The sequence below is a fragment of the Hordeum vulgare genome, chromosome 4H (genome assembly GCF_904849725.1).
Source record: "Hordeum vulgare subsp. vulgare chromosome 4H, MorexV3_pseudomolecules_assembly, whole genome shotgun sequence".
Taxonomy (NCBI): Eukaryota; Viridiplantae; Streptophyta; class Magnoliopsida; order Poales; family Poaceae; genus Hordeum; species Hordeum vulgare.
This window is the reverse complement of record NC_058521.1, coordinates 540,527,091-540,543,327: the sequence shown is the minus strand read 5'-3', so window position 1 is coordinate 540,543,327 and position 16,237 is coordinate 540,527,091.

Here is a 16,237-nt window from a genome sequence, read left to right as displayed (position 1 = left end):
AATCATGTATGGGTACAGACATCTACTAAAAGTGGATGGAAGAGCCTGAAAAGCTACTACGACCCTACCAAAGGAGCCCGACCTCTGTCCGGGATTCCCAAGCTATTCCGGTCAACATCGAACTCATCGCGTAGAACCTTTTAATGAGTCTAAGTCTTCTCTGCAAAAACATAAATAAAGCAACCGTGAGTACGAAGGTGCTCAACAAGTCTTACATCAGAACTATCTACATATGCATCATGTTTCAAAGAAAGGATTGTGGGGTTTGATGGCACCAAGCCAGCTTTGAATCTTGGCTAACCTGTACTACGACTACAAGTTCTTTCTTTGAGGTGGGATAGCGCACACGAGTCCACATATTCACCAATGCAATACACCACTATGGATCCACTCTCGTCTCCCTACGAGAAGGCCTTCCATAGCACTCACACTTATCTTGCATGTTTTAGAGTATCCATTTAAATTGTCTATGTACCACGTAATGTTTCCAAGTAGTCCATAACCGAGGACGCGGCTATTTGAACAGATTGAATCACCCTGCAGGGGTATACTTCTTCACACACGCTCCCACCACTTATCACCATATGCACGTCATGCATCTCGGCAACCTTCAAGCGGAAGCACTGGCGTGGGTGTCGGCCACGACCGTTAGCCACACAATACCCTAGTCCAGGTTTATCGCCTATTTGAGACTGAACCCGCAAGGAAGTCCGGCCGAGGTTTCCTCTACGGCCCCAAACGATGCGCGCAGGGTTCCCAAGCCCACCATTCGGGTGCCACTTGGTACACCGTGCCACTGTGTATCTACCGCAGAGAAGCCTACCCCGTCGGGCAGAGCTAAACACGGCCGCCAACACTTTTCCTACAAACACCAGAAACTAATTGCAACTCCTGGACAGAGATCTAGGCGATTAATAAGACGAGAGGGTCAATTAAGTATCCCAATGTGTGGTAGTATCTTGTCTTGGATAACACACACAGAACTCAGTTCTTAAGGACGGTCCCAATGAGACAACCCACCATGTACTCCTAAATGGCCTCTCATCGCTACCTTTACCAAATCAGATTCACACCTTTACTCTCACACTATAGGACATGAACACAACCATTCCGATACATCATTCAGATGGATCAGACCCGACACGACTCTAAGCATAGCAGCCATTGTAAACAAGCATGGATGAGTAAGCACATCAAGGCTCAAGCAGTTGCTACTCATGCTAAGTGGTTTCAACTATTTACTATGACAAAATCAGGTCATGCAGAGGAATGGGTTCAACTACCGATAACATGTACAGTTGAATCGTGTTTGTCCTGATGTAGTAAAAGAGAGCAGGAGCGAGAGAGTGGGTTTATTTCAATATGCTCAAGGGGGGTTTGCTTGCCTGACACGTCTGAAGATAGCAATGAGTCTTCATCAATGTCAACGATCACATCGTCTGAAACATCGTTTACCGAGAGGGAACAACAGCGGCAAACAAGAAAGAACAACAATTACTTCACGGAAATGCAACACTATGATGCATGCTCAAGACATGAAATGAAAGGTGGCAGGGCTAATGTGGCTATCATTTCTTAAGTTGAAGTTGGTTTGAATTAGGATTCAAACATCACTTCAAGCCGGTTATTGTTCCGGGTACCCTTTTAATTGATTCGACCTGATTCTCATAACAAATTGTTTCAACATGTATGGAGTTAGTATTTTGAGGTACTGATTTGCATTGACCAATGTTTGAGCATAGTAATTGAAGTGGAATTCAAATAAGTATCAATTTCCAACTCCAAACTATTTATTAAATTTACCATATTCATCATTTTGCCTATTTGGTGTTGTTAACTTTTTCAAACATGCATAACAATGCCATAGTTAGATTCCTTGGATTTTTCTGATACTTTTTCATATATAAATTATTTTCATCCGAGTTATATTTTAATTTCTATGATTTTTACAAGTTTTACTATTATTGTGGAATTAATTAAAATCACAAAAAGCTATTACTGCGTCAGGCTGATGTCATCCCTGCGTCAGCAGGTCAACCAGCCGGTCCAGGTCAAACCCTGACAGCGCGGGCCCACCAGTCAGTGAAATAGGGCTAATCCCCGGTCAAACCTAAGACTAACTAGGCTTTGACCCCTGTGGGGCCCTCTATCAGTGACTGGGGGGTTATTAGTGGTTAATTAGGGTCTAAACTAATCCCTGACCGATCGGGCCCACATGGCAGTGGCTCGGGCCGGCGAGGTCGACGCCAGCAACCAATAGAGCGACGGAGGCTCGTCGGAATCGCGACATCGGCGTCCATTCAGGGCGCGGATGGGTGGAATGGTTACTGGGGGTGCGTTGCTTCTTTTGGTGGCAGCTAAGTGGCTGGAGGAGCACCGGAGGTACGCCGGCGACGAGCGTAAGCGGCGGCGGGGTTCGGCCGTGGCGGGGAGTGGGGCTACGGGGCACGGGAGAACGTGGAAAGAGAGGGGAAATGACGGCGAGCTCACGACGGTTCCATTTGCGGTGATGGGGAGGTCGGGGTCGCGTCGGAGGGGGTGAATCGATGGAATTGGGGCCGGCGGCCGAAGGTGAGGAAGACAACGGCGATGGCGACGACAGGGGTCGTCCGGGCTCGATTCCAATGGCGAGGAGGAGCAGGGCGTCAAGGCGGTCCTTCTCGGCTTCTTGGAGAGGCGAGGGAAGGCCGGAGGCTGCACGGACAGCGACGACGACGGCTTAGCCATGGCCGTTTCGGGCACGACGAGAAGAGAGCGGGGGAGAGGATGAGCTCGGGGGGAGAAGGAAGAGGCGTGCACGGGGTACTCATCCCCGGTGTCTACGTGGCTTGGGGCAAGCAGGACGTGGCCGCGGGACGTGGCCTCGCTCGCCGGCACGTAGGCACGCAGCTGCTTCTCCTCCTCGCAGGAGGAAGAAGACAACGGTGCCCCTAGTGGGCTGGGCTGGACTAGGTAGGCGCCACGTAATTCCTTTCCTGTCTTTTCCTTTTCTGTTTTTTTATTTCTATTATTTGTTTTATTTGTTTTGGCTCCAACTAATTCAAAGAAAATAGGTAAACAACTCTGGGGTGTTATTTGGAATGTTTCCAATCCCATGTGAAGTTTTCAACATTTTATAAAACTAGGAGGTATTTGAAATCAGTTAATTAATTGATTTCAGTGGCTTTTGAGTTTAAAATAAAATGCCAAAAGTATTTTGAAAATATATATCGCCCCTGATATTTTCTTTCCAACATTTATCAAAATGATGGACTTTTATGAAAACTATTTTGGTTCATTCATTTGTCACCATTTTTGAATTGTTTTGCATATAGAGTTGCTAGGGTTTTGTTTTGAATCTGGAGTAGCTAGGATTTTTCTCTTGTTGAACCTATTTGGATGTTGTTTGGTGTTAGGGTTTGGCCATCCCCATTTGTAAATCATCCAAATTTGAATAAAATTGATTTGAATGCATTCATGAATGCTTACTGATGCAACTAACTACAAGATATAATCTAGGGCTGTGAATTTTTCTAATTTTCCAAAAATTCCAAAACGGAAGAAATTTCCTATTGGAAAAGTATCGGAGTCCAATTTCTTACCGAAATAGATACATCTTCGTTTTCAAGGTCTGAAACAGGTTGATAAACATCCCTTATGTACTCCTCTAGAGTTATGACATTGATGATATTGGTCTCAACATTTATGGGAGTACCAGAGATGTAATGCTTGATTCTTTGACCATTTACCACTCTAGGAAAATTTCCTTCCGTGTTATTGATTTTGATGGCACCGGAACGATATACTTCCTCGACAACATAGGGACCTTCCCATTTCGAGAGAAGATTGCCTGCAAAGAATCTCAAACGAGAATTGTATAGCAAGACATAATCACCTACGTTGAACTCTCGTTTCTGTATTCGTTTGTCGTGCCATCTCTTAACCTTTTCCTTGAACAACCTGGCATTCTCGTATGCCTGGGCTCTCCATTCATCTAACGAGCTGATATCAAACAACCGCTTCTCAGCGGCAAGTTTGAAATCAAAGTTGAGCTCTTTGATTGCCCAATAAGCTTTGTGTTCCAGCTCAAGAGGTAAATGACAGGCCTTACCGTAAACCATTTTATACGGTGACATGCCCATGGGATTCTTATAAGCAGTCCTATAAGCCCATAGTGCATCGTCAAGTTTGCTAGACCAGTTCTTTCGAGATCTATTGACTGTCTTTTGTAAGATCAACTTGATCTCCCTATTACTCAATTCAACTTGACCACTAGACTGAGGATGATAAGGAGATGCAACTCTATGGTTGACATCATACTTAGCTAGCATCTTGCGGAAAACACCATGAATGAAGTGTGAACCGCCATCTGTCATCAAGTATCTAGGGACTCCAAATCTTGGGAATATGACTTCTTTAAGCATCTTAATAGAGGTGTGGTGATCAGAATTTTTTGTGGGGATAGCTTCTACCCACTTAGTAACGTAATCCACAGCAACTAAGATCTGAGTGTGCCCATTGGAACTCGAGAAGGGTCCCATATAATCAAAGCCCCAGACATCAAATGGTTCAATGACAAGTGAATAGTTCATAGGCATCTCTTGAATCTTACTGACGTTCCCTATCTTTTGGCATTCGTCACAAGACAAGACAAACTTACGGGCATCCTTGAAAAGAGTGGGCCAATAGAAACCTGATTGCAATACCTTATGGGCAGTTCTATCTCCAGCATGGTGTCCTCCGTAGGTTTCGGAATGATACTTCTGCAGGATCTGTCCCTGTTCATGTTCAGGCACACAACGTCTAATAACACCACCTACTCCTTCCTTATAAAGGTGAGGATCATCCCAAAAGTAGTGTCTCAAATCAAAAAAGAATTTCTTCTTTTGTTGATAGGTGAAACTGGGTGGTATGTATTTGGCTACAATATAGTTTGCATAATCGGCATACCACGGTGCGCTAGGTGAAGTGCCGATGACATTTAATTGCTCATCAGGAAAGCTGTCATCAATAGGTAGTGGGTCATCAAGGACATTCTCTAGCCTAGACAAGTTATCTGCTACAGTGTTGTCAGCACCCTTTTGGTCAACGACGTGCAAATCAAATTCCTTTAGCAGGAGAACCCATCTGATCAGCCTAGGCTTAGCGTCCTTCTTCTCCATGAGGTACATAATAGCAGCATGATAAGAGTGAATAGTGACTTTGGAGTCAAATTATGTAAGATCTGAACTTTTCACATGCAAACACGACTGGTAAAAATTCCTTCTCCGTAGTGGCATAGTTTCTTTGGGCACTGTCCAGAGTTTTACTAGCATAGTGAATGACATTCAACTTCTTGTCAACTCTTTGTCCTAGAACAGCACCAACAACGTAATCACTACCATCGCACATGATTTCAAAGGGCAAGTTCCAATTAGGTGGTTGAACAATAGGTGCGGTTATCAAAGCCTTCTTAAGTATTTCAAAGGCTTCCTCACAGTCCTCATCGAAAACAAAAGGAACATCCTTCTGCAAGAGGTTGGTAAGAGGCCTAGAAATCTTATAGAAGTCTTTAATGAACCTTCTATAGAAACTAGCATGACCTAAGAAACTTCGTATACCTCTGATATCTGTGGGGCAAGGCATTTTCTCAATTGCATCAACCTTAGCCTTATCAACTTCAATGCCTCTCTCAGAATTTTTGTGTCCTAAGACGATACCTTCATTAACCATAAAGTGGCACTTCTCCCAATTCAAGACGAGGTTGGTTTCTTCGCATCTCTGTAAGAATCGATCAAGGTTGCTGAGGCAATCATCAAAGGAAGACCCATAAACGGAGAAGTCATCCATGAAAACCTCGACAATATTTTCACAAAAGTCAGAGAATATAGCCATCATACATCTTTGGAAGGTGGCAGGTGCATTACATAAGCCAAAAGGCATACGGCTATAGGCAAAGGTACCGAAAGGGCAGGTGAAAGTGGTTTTCTCTTGATCAGATTGTGCAACAGGTATTTGCGAGAAACCTGAATAACCGTCTAGAAAGCAGAAGTGTGTGTGTTTTGATAGCCTTTCTAGCATTTGGTCGATGAACAACAAAGGATAATGATCTTTCCTGGTTGCCTTGTTCAGTTTCCGGAAGTCTATCACCATTCTATAGCCGGTAATAATCCTTTGTGGGATTAGTTCATCCTTATCATTAGGAACGACGGTGATACCTCCCTTCTTAGGTACGCAATGTACTGGACTTACCCAATCACTATGAGAAACAGGATAAATGATTCTTGCTTCCAGAAGCTTTAATATTTCTTTTCTAACGACCTCTTTCATCATAGGATTTAATCTCCTTTGATGATCAGCAACTGGTTTAAAGTCGGGATCGGTTTTAATCTTGTGCTGACATAGAGTAGGACTAATACCCTTAAGATCATCAAGAGTATATCCAATAGCAGCGCGGTGCTTCCTCGGAGTTTTTAGTAACTTCTTCTCTTCACGCTCTGAGAGGAGAACACTAATAATGATAGGATATATCTCCTTCTCATCAAGATAGGCATACTTAAGAGTATTAGGCAACTGCTTAAACTCGAACACAGGATCACCCTTTGGTGGGGGAGGATCCCCAAGCAGTTCAACACGCAGATTATTCTTGAGAATAGGATATTGTTCTAAGACAATTTTATCTATCTCATCTCTCTCCTTCATATGCATATCATTTTCATGCTCAAGCAGATATTGCTCTAAAGGATTCGTAGGAGGTACTGCAATTGAGGCAAGAGCAATGATTTCATCCCTACTAGACGATTCTCTTTCATGGGGTTGTCTTCCAAACATGGAAAAGTTAAATTCATGAGACACACCCTCAAAACTTACTTTGACACTGTGCTTAATGCAATCAATGTGAGCATTGACAGTGTTGAGAAAGGGTCTACCGAATATGATGGGACAAAAGCTATCTTGTGCAGTACCAAGGACGAGGAAATCAGTAGGATACTTTGTCTTACCACACAGGACTTCTACGTCTCTCACAATTCCCAAAGGGCAAATAGTGTCTCTATTAGCTAGCGTAATAGTGACATCAATGGGTTCTAACTCAGCAGGCACAATCTCATCTTTGATTTCATCATATAGAGAATGGGGTATTGCACTAACACTAGCTCCCATATCACGTAAACCATGGTAAGAGTGATCTCCTATCTTAACAGAAACAACGGGCAGGCCAACTACAGGTCCGTGTTTGTCTTTCACGTGAGGTTTAGCAATTCTAGAGGAGTCCTCACAGAATTTGATAACATGCCCATCTATGTCTTCGGCTAAGAGATCTTTGATAATAGCAACACTAGGTTCAACTCTAATCTCCTCAGGGGGTGCAAGTGGTCTAATGTAACCCCTACGTATCATAGTTGGAGCTTTAGAATAATCCTTTATCCTAGCAGGGTATAGTGGTTCCTGAGTGTAAGCACAAGGAACAACAGGATCACTAAAAGCAATGACTTTCTCCTCAACTAGATTGGTTTTGGCTATGTTGCTTTCTATAGGAGGATGATATTTAAACCACTTCTCTTTGGGAAGATCAACATGAGCAACAAAAGATTCACATAGAGAATTTACTATCTCAGAGTCAAGTCCATACTTAGCGCTAAAATCTCTAGAAGTGTTTGTCTCAACAAAAGATTTAACGCAATCAAACTGGAAATTCATACCTGACTCCTTACCTTCCTCCAGCTCCCAATCTTCAGAATTGCGTTTGATTCTCTCCAATAAATTCCACTTGTGATCAATATCCTTCTTCATAAAAGAACCGGCACAAGAAGTGTCAAGCATGGTACGATCTTCATGAGAAAGCCGAGCATAAAAGTTTTGAGTGATGATTTCTCTCGAGAGCTCATGATTGGGGCATGAATATAGCATTGATTTAAGCCTCCCCCAAGCTTGAGCTATGCTTTCCCTGTCACGAGGCCAAAAGTTATAAATAAAGAACCGATCACGATGTACTAAATACATAGGATAGAACTTTTGATGAAATTCCAATTTCAACCGATTGTAGCCCCATGATCCAGTATCATCACATAGCCTATACCATGTCAATGCCTTATCCTTCAAAGATAAAGGAAAGACTTTCTTCTTTACCTCATCCTCGGGCAAACCTGCAAGCTTAAATAAACCACAAACTTCATCTACATAGATTAGATGCAAGTCTAGATGTGAAGATCCATCTCCTGTGAAAGGATTAGCCCGCAGTTTCTCAAGCATACTCGAAGGAATTTCATAAAAGATATTTTCAATAGGTACCTCAGGTTGAGGAGCAACTCCTCGTGCTTCCGTTCGTGGTGAAGATACCCCGAACAAACTCCTCAAAGAAACAGTTTCCATAGTGACAAGTGACAATAAATTTCAGCACAGTATATAAATGTTTCCTTACCAATTTCCACTTACCGAAAGCGCTTCACTCCCCGAAAACGGCGCCAGAAAAGAGTCTTGATGACATACAAGTATAGGGGATCAATCGTAGTCCTTTTGATAAGTAAGAGTGTGGAACCCAACGAGGAGCAGAACGCTCTGATAAGCGGATTTCAGCAAGGTAATAACTGCAAGCACTGAAAGTAGCGGTAACAAGTGCTGGTGTAGTGAGGTGAAACGTAGCGAGCAAAAAGTAACAAGTAACAAGTAGTAGCAATGGTGCAACCAGTGGCCCAATACCTTTTTTAGCAAGGGACAAGCCTGAACAAAGTCTTATAGGAGGAAAAACTCTCCCGAGGACACACGGGAATTTCTGTCATGCTAGTTTCATCATGTTCATATGATTCGCGTTCGTTACTTTGATAGTTTGATATGTGGGTGGACTGGCTCTTGGGTACTGCCCTTACTTGGACAAGCATCCCACTTATGATTAACCTCTCTCGCAAGCATCCACAACTACAAAAGAAGAATTAAGACAAAGTCTAACCATAGCATTAAACTAGTGGATCCAAATCAGCCCCTCACGAAGCAACGCATAGACTGGGGTTTAAGCTTCTGTCACTCCAGCAACCCATCATCTAATTACTACTTCCCAATGCCTTCCACTAGGCCCAAATATGGTGAAGTGTTACGTAGTCAATGTTCAGATAACACCACTAGCGGAAAAGACAACATACAACATATCAAAATACCGAACGAATATCAAATTCACATGACTATTATTAACATGACTTACCCCGTGTCCTCAGGAACAAAAGTAACTACTCACAAAACATAATCATAATCATGATCATAGGTGTAATGAATAGAATCAAGGATCTGAACATAAAGTCTTCCATCGAGCAATCCAACTAGCATCAACTACAAAGAGTAATCAACACTACTAGCAACCTTACAAGTACCAATCGGAGTCGCGAGACGAAGATTGGTTACAATAAATGAACTAGGGATTGGAGAGGAGATGGTGATGATGAAGATGTTGATGAATATGCCTCCCCTCCGACGAGAGTAGTGTTGGTGATGACGATGGCGACGATTTCCCCCTTCGGGAGGGAAGTTTCCTCGGAAGGATCGTCCTGCCGGAGCTCTAGATTGGATCTGCTGAAGTTCCGCCTCGTGGCGGCGGCGAAACCACGAAAAATCTCCCTCTTCAAATAAACCTTGCAAAATAAGAGAGAAAAGGCATAAATATGGTACCATAAGTAATATAACAGCCCAAAAAGCAATAAATATCAACATCAAAGCATGATGCAAACTGGACGTATCACATACCCAAAGGAAATTCAAAGCAAATATTTTCAGTAGGTGCAGTAGGTGGAGGAGCAACTATTTGTGCTTCCGTTCGAGGTGAAGATACCCCGAACAAGCCCCTCAAAGAATTAGTATCCATAGTGACAAGTGACAACAAATTTCAGCACACTATATGAATGTTTCCTTACCAAGTTCCACTTACCAGAGGCGCTTCACTCCCCGGCAAAAGCGCCAGAAAAGAGACTTGATGACCCACAAGTATAGGGGATCAATCGTAGTCCTTTCAATAAGTAAGAGTCTCGAACCCAACGAGGAGCAGAAGGATATGACAAGTGGTTTTCAGCAAGGTAATATCTGCAGGCACTGAAATTGTTGGTAACAAGTGATTGTGTAGTGAGATGATTCGTAGCAAGCAACAAGTAACAAAAGTAGCAACGGTGCAGCCAAGTGGCCCAATCCCTTTTGTAGCAAGGGATAAGCCTGGACAAAGTCTTATAGGAGGAAAAACGCTCCCGAGGACACACGGTAATTTCTGTCATGCTAGTTTCATCATGTTCATATGATTCGCGTTCGTTACTTTGATAGTTTGATATGTGGGTGGACCGGCGCTTGGGTACTGCCCTTACTTGGACAAGCATCCCACTTATGATTAACCCCTCTCGCAAGCATCCGCAACTACGGAAGAAGAATTAAGACAAATTCTAACAATAGCATTAAACTAGTGGATCCAAATCAACCCTTACAAATAAACACATAAACTAGGGTTTAAGCTTCTGTCACTCTAGGAACCCATCATCTACTTACTACTTCCCAATGCCTTCCTCTAGGCCCAAATAATGGTGAAGTGTTATGTAGTCGACGTTCACATAACACCTCTAGAGGAAAAACAACATACAACATATCAAATTACCGAACGCATACCAAATTCACATGACTACTATTAGCATGACTTATCCCATGTCCTCAGGAACAAAAGTAACTACTCACAAAGCATAATCATATTCATGACCAGAGAGGTAATGAGTAGCATCAAGGATCTGAACATAAACTCTACCACCAAATAATCCAACTAGCATCAACTACAAAGAGTAATCAACACTACTAGCAACCTTACAAGTACCAATCGGAGTCGCGAGACAGAGATTGGTTACAAGTGATGAACTAGGGTTTGGAGATGAGATGGTGCTGATGAACATGTTGATGGTGACGAGTCCCCTCCGATGAGAGGAGTGTTGGTGATGACGATGGCGACGATTTCCCCATCCGGGACGGAAGTTTCCCCGACAGGATCGTACTACCGGAGCTCTAGGTTGGTTTTGCTAAAGTTCCGCCTCGTGGCGGCGGCGAAACCATGAAAAAGATCCTCTCTCATTTTTTCTAGACGAAACCCTCCATATAGCAAAAGAGGGGGCCAGTGGGCTGCCCACAAGCCCCCATGGCGCGGCCTGGGGGGTGGCCGCACCGTGCAGGCTTGTGGGCACCCCCTGGTGCCCCTCTGGCACTTCTTCGGCCCAGTATTTTTGATAAATTGGGGAAAAATCACCGTTGATTTTCACGACATTTGGAGTTGTGCAGAATAGGTATCTCAACTTTGCTCCACTTTCAGGCCAGAATTCCAGTTGCCGGTATTCTCCCTCTTCATGTAAACCTTGCAAAATAAGAGAGAAAAGGCATAAGAATTGTACCGTGAAGTGAAATAAGAGCCAAAGAAGCGATAAATATCAACATGAAAACATGATGCAAAATGGACATATCAGTAAACAAATTACTGTTGAGCAATTGATAGAACCGCGCAAAGTCATGATGATATCTAAGGCAATGATCATACATATAGGCATCACGTCCGAGACAAAAAGACCGATACTTTCTGCATCTACTACTATTACTCCACACATTGACCACTATCCAGCATGCATCCAGTGTATTGAGTTCCAGACTAACACAGTAACGCCTTAAGCAAGATGACATGATGTAGAGGGATAATCTCAAACCAATGATGAAAACCCCATCTTTTTACCCTTGATGGCAACAACACGATGCGTGCCTCGCTACCCCTTTTGTCACTGGGTGAGGTCACCGCACGGTATGAACCCAAAACCAAGCACTTCTCCCATGGCAAGAATCATAGATCTAGTTGGCCAAACAAAACCCACAACTCAAAGAGAATTACAAGGATATGAAATCATGCATAAGAGAGATCAGAAGAAACTCAAATAAGATTCATAGATAATCTGATCATAAATCCACAATTCATCGGATCTCGACAAACACACCGCAAAAGAAGATTACATCGGATAGATCTCCATGAAGATCATGGAGAACTTTGTATTGAAGATCCAAGAGAGAGAAGAAGTCATCTAGCTACTAGCTATGGACCCGTAGGTCTATCGTGAACTACTCACGCATCATCGGAGAGGTCATGGTGTTGATGAAGAAGCCCTCCATATCCGAATCCCCCCTCCAGCAGGGCACCAGAACGTGCCCCAGATGGTATCTTGCGGAGACAGAAGATTGCGGCGGCGGAAAAGTACTTTCGATGATCTCTTGAATTTTTTTCTGGGATTTTAGAGAATATATAGGCGCAAAACCTAGGGCAGAGGAGGTCCAGGGGGCACACAAGCCAGGGAGGCCCTGGGGACCCTCTGCCTTGGTTCTCAAGTCTCCCGATCTTCTTCTGTTTCGGAAAAAATCTTTTCGGGGATTTTATTCCGTTTGGACTCCGTTTCAAATCTTCCTCTGAAAAAGGTCAAAAACACGGAAAAAACAGGAACTAGCACTTGGCACTGAGTTAATAAGTTAGTCCCAAAAAAGATATAAAAGGCATACGAAACATCCAAAGTTTGACAAGATAATAGCATGAAACCATCAAAAATTATAGATACGTTGGAGACGTATCAAGCATCCCCAAGCTTAACTCCTCCTCGTCCTCGAGTAGGGAAGTGATAAAGACTGAATTTTTGATGTGGAATGCTACCTAGCATAGTTGCCCTTTGCAACTTCTTTCATGTGACATGAATGTTCAGATCTGTAAGATTCAAAAGAATAGTTTGCTATTGACATGAAAACAATAATACTTCAAGCAAACTAGCAAGGTAATCATGAACTTTCAAAATAACAACGCCAAAGAAAGTTATCCCTACAAAATCATATAGTCTGGCTATGCTCCATCATCCTCACACAATTAATGTAAATCATGCACAACCCCGGTATTGGCCAAGTAATTGTTTTCGCACTCTTACTTTCTCAAATAATTTATAACTTTCACGCAATACATGAGCGTGAGCCATGGATATAGCACTATAGGTGGAATAGAGTGTGGTGGTGGTTGTGAGACAAAAACGAGGAGATGGTTACATTGACTTGGCATATCAAAGGGCTATGGAGATGCCCATCAATATATATCAATGTGAATGAGTAGGGATTGCCATACAAGGGATGCACTAGAGCTATAAGTATGTGAAAGCTCAAAAGGAGAACTAGTGGGTGTGCATCCAACTTGCTTGCTCACGAAGACCTAGGGAAATTTGAGGAAGCCCATCATTGGAATATACAAGCCAAGTTATATAATGAAGATTCCCACTAGCATATGGTGGTGACAAAGCAAGAAGCTCTCAATCATGAAGAACATGGTGCTATTATGAAGCACAAGTGTGGAAAAAGATAGTAGCATTGTCCTCAGGATGTAAATGGCGCTGGGACTCACTAGTCCCACATATGCCATCCATAAAAAAAATCTTAAGTGGCCTTTGTGGACACCCAGAAAAATTAACTGGCATAAATGGATAGCCCAAAAAAGTCCATCTAACCAGTGGTAGTCCACAACATTCTGTTGGGGAACGTCGCATGGGAAACAAAAATTTTCCTACGCGCACGAAGACCTATCATGGTGATGTCCATCTACGAGAGGGGATGAGTGATCTACGTACCCTTGTAGATCGTACAGCAGAAGCGTTAGAGAACGCGGTTGATGTAGTGGAACGTCCTCACGTCCCTCGATCCGCCACGCGAACAATCCCGCGATCAGTCCCACGATCTAGTACCGAACGGACGGCACCTCCGATCTCAGCAAGACTTTAGGATAACTAACTACTCATGCACGGTATCAAAAGGTATCTCGGGGTTTCATGCGGAAAGCCAACATTTGAATCGTGGCTAGACAACTTGCATTTTTAAATAATTTTGACAACTTGATTTCTCGCACACGAGTCCACTAACACCACAACAATACACTATCGTGGAATCATTCCGTCTCCATATAGAAATGCCGTCCACGACACTCACGCTTATCTTGGCAATTTTATGAGTAGCCATTGAAGTTATCTATGAACAACATATGTCTCCAAGTAGTCCATATCCGCGGACGCGGCTATTCGAATAGATCATAACCCTGTAGGGGTGTACTTCGTCACACACGCTCTCGCCACTTATCGCCATGTGCACGTCATGCACCTCGGCAACCTTCAAGCGGAAGCCCAGCGAGGGAGTCGGCCACGACCGTTAACCACACTAGTACCTAGTCCAGGTTTATCGCCTATCTGAGAGTAACCCGTACGGAAGTCCGGCCGAGGTTTCCGCCACAGCCTCAAACGATGTGCGCAGGGTTCCCAAGCCCACCATCCGGGTGCCACTTGGTACACCGTGCCACTGCCTACCGCATCACGGCCCACCTCTCAGGTCAGCACCATGCACGGCCTCCAGCATTACTATAAACACCAGAAACTACTTGCAACTCCTGGACCGAGTACTACGTGATTAATAGGCCGAGCAGGGTCATATTTCAGGGCCCAACATGTGGTAGTAACTAGTCTTGGATTACATACACGGAACTCAGTTCCTATGGATGGTTCCAATGAAACAACCCGCCATGTACTCCTACACAGCCTTTCACCGGTACCTTTACCAAGTCAGGTTCAACACACAACCTTTGCTTACCGAACACATTCTCACAATTCTGTTCATCTCCCAGATGACAGACCATACACAACTCTAAGCATAGCATGCATAGCAGGATAAGGCACATCATAGCTCAAGCAACTACCAGGTATGCTAGGTTGCAAGGTTTGGCTATTTACTGTGACAAGGTTAGGTCATGCAAAGGAAGTGGGTTCAACTAACGTGGCAAAAGCAGTTGAAGCATTTGATCCTAATGCAATAAATAAGTGCAGGAGCAAGAACATGGGAATTATTGGGATGATCAAAAGTGTTGCTTGCCTTGTTGCTCAGAGGAGGGACAATATCCGTCAGACGGATATTCGGTGGAATCCGGGGGTGCGGAGCCTACCGAAAAGAATGGCAACAATCAATAACAATCATATGCAAGCAAGATGATGCATGAGCATGGCATGCAAGATGATTAACTATTGTAATTAACATGTATTAGGTTTGTAATTGATTTGAATCATATTCGGATATCAATTCAAACGAGGTATTCCCGGATACCGATTTAATTGATTCGACCTAATGCTCAGATCAACTTGATGTTAACATGCATGAAATGTCATGTTAGGGTACTGATTTGTAATTATGACAGTGTGTGATCATGTCATTCATAATGAAATTTGAATATTTTTCCAAATTCCATTTATAAAGTAATTATAAGAATTGAATTATTCATTATTCTACATGTTAGGGTTCTGTAACTTTTTCAAACATGATTGAAAATAGCATATTCAGATTCCTTGAATTTTTTTGATACTTTTTCATATATAAATTATTTTCATTGGGGTTACAGATTAATTTCTATGAATTTTTGAAGTTTTAAGCATTTCTGGAATTATTTTTATACTGGAAAATACTTTTATTGCATCAGCATGACATCAGCAGGTCCATCTGGCCGTTGAAAGTCAAACCTGACCAGTGGGACCCACTGGTCAGTGTCTCTGGTCAGTTTTAGATTAAGATTAAACTTAATCAGCTGATTAATCTTACTGGACCCACATGTCAGTGACTTATTAGCTTATCTGATTTATTTTTATTATCTCTAATCTTGCCAGAGGCTGGCCCCACCAGTCAGTGGCTCAGGCCAGCCGAGATCCACCGGCGGCGAGGTCGTCCTCGCCGGCGGGGAGCCTCCGGCGACCACCAGAACGGCGGAGGGGCTCGGAAACGGCACACAGGGGGCCAAATGCTGCGTGGGGAGCACCAGAAGAACGACACTTCTCCCGCGGCTCCATTTCTGCACTTAGATGGGGCTGAACTGGCCGGAGATGACGCCGGTGACGAGCTTGGCGGTGGCCAAGGCTCGGGCGTCATCGGGGTCTTTGATTCAGAGGGAACTACGCACGGTTCTTAGCTCCTACAGCATCTACGCGACGGCCTGAAGCTGTTGATGCCCTCGGAAGGACGAGCTGATCACCGGAGGGCTACCGGTGACGAGCTGCAGTGGCGGATCTTTTCGGGCTCCGGTGAAACTAGGCCTAGAGGAGGGGATCGACGGGGAGATCTTAGGGGAAATGACCGCATGCTCACGGGGAGTGCAGTGGTGGCGCTAGTCTTCTCGGGGACGGCATGGAGAGGGAGAACGTCAGCGGCGATCTTCGGTGGCCCGAGGAAGAAGACGATAGTTGCTCGT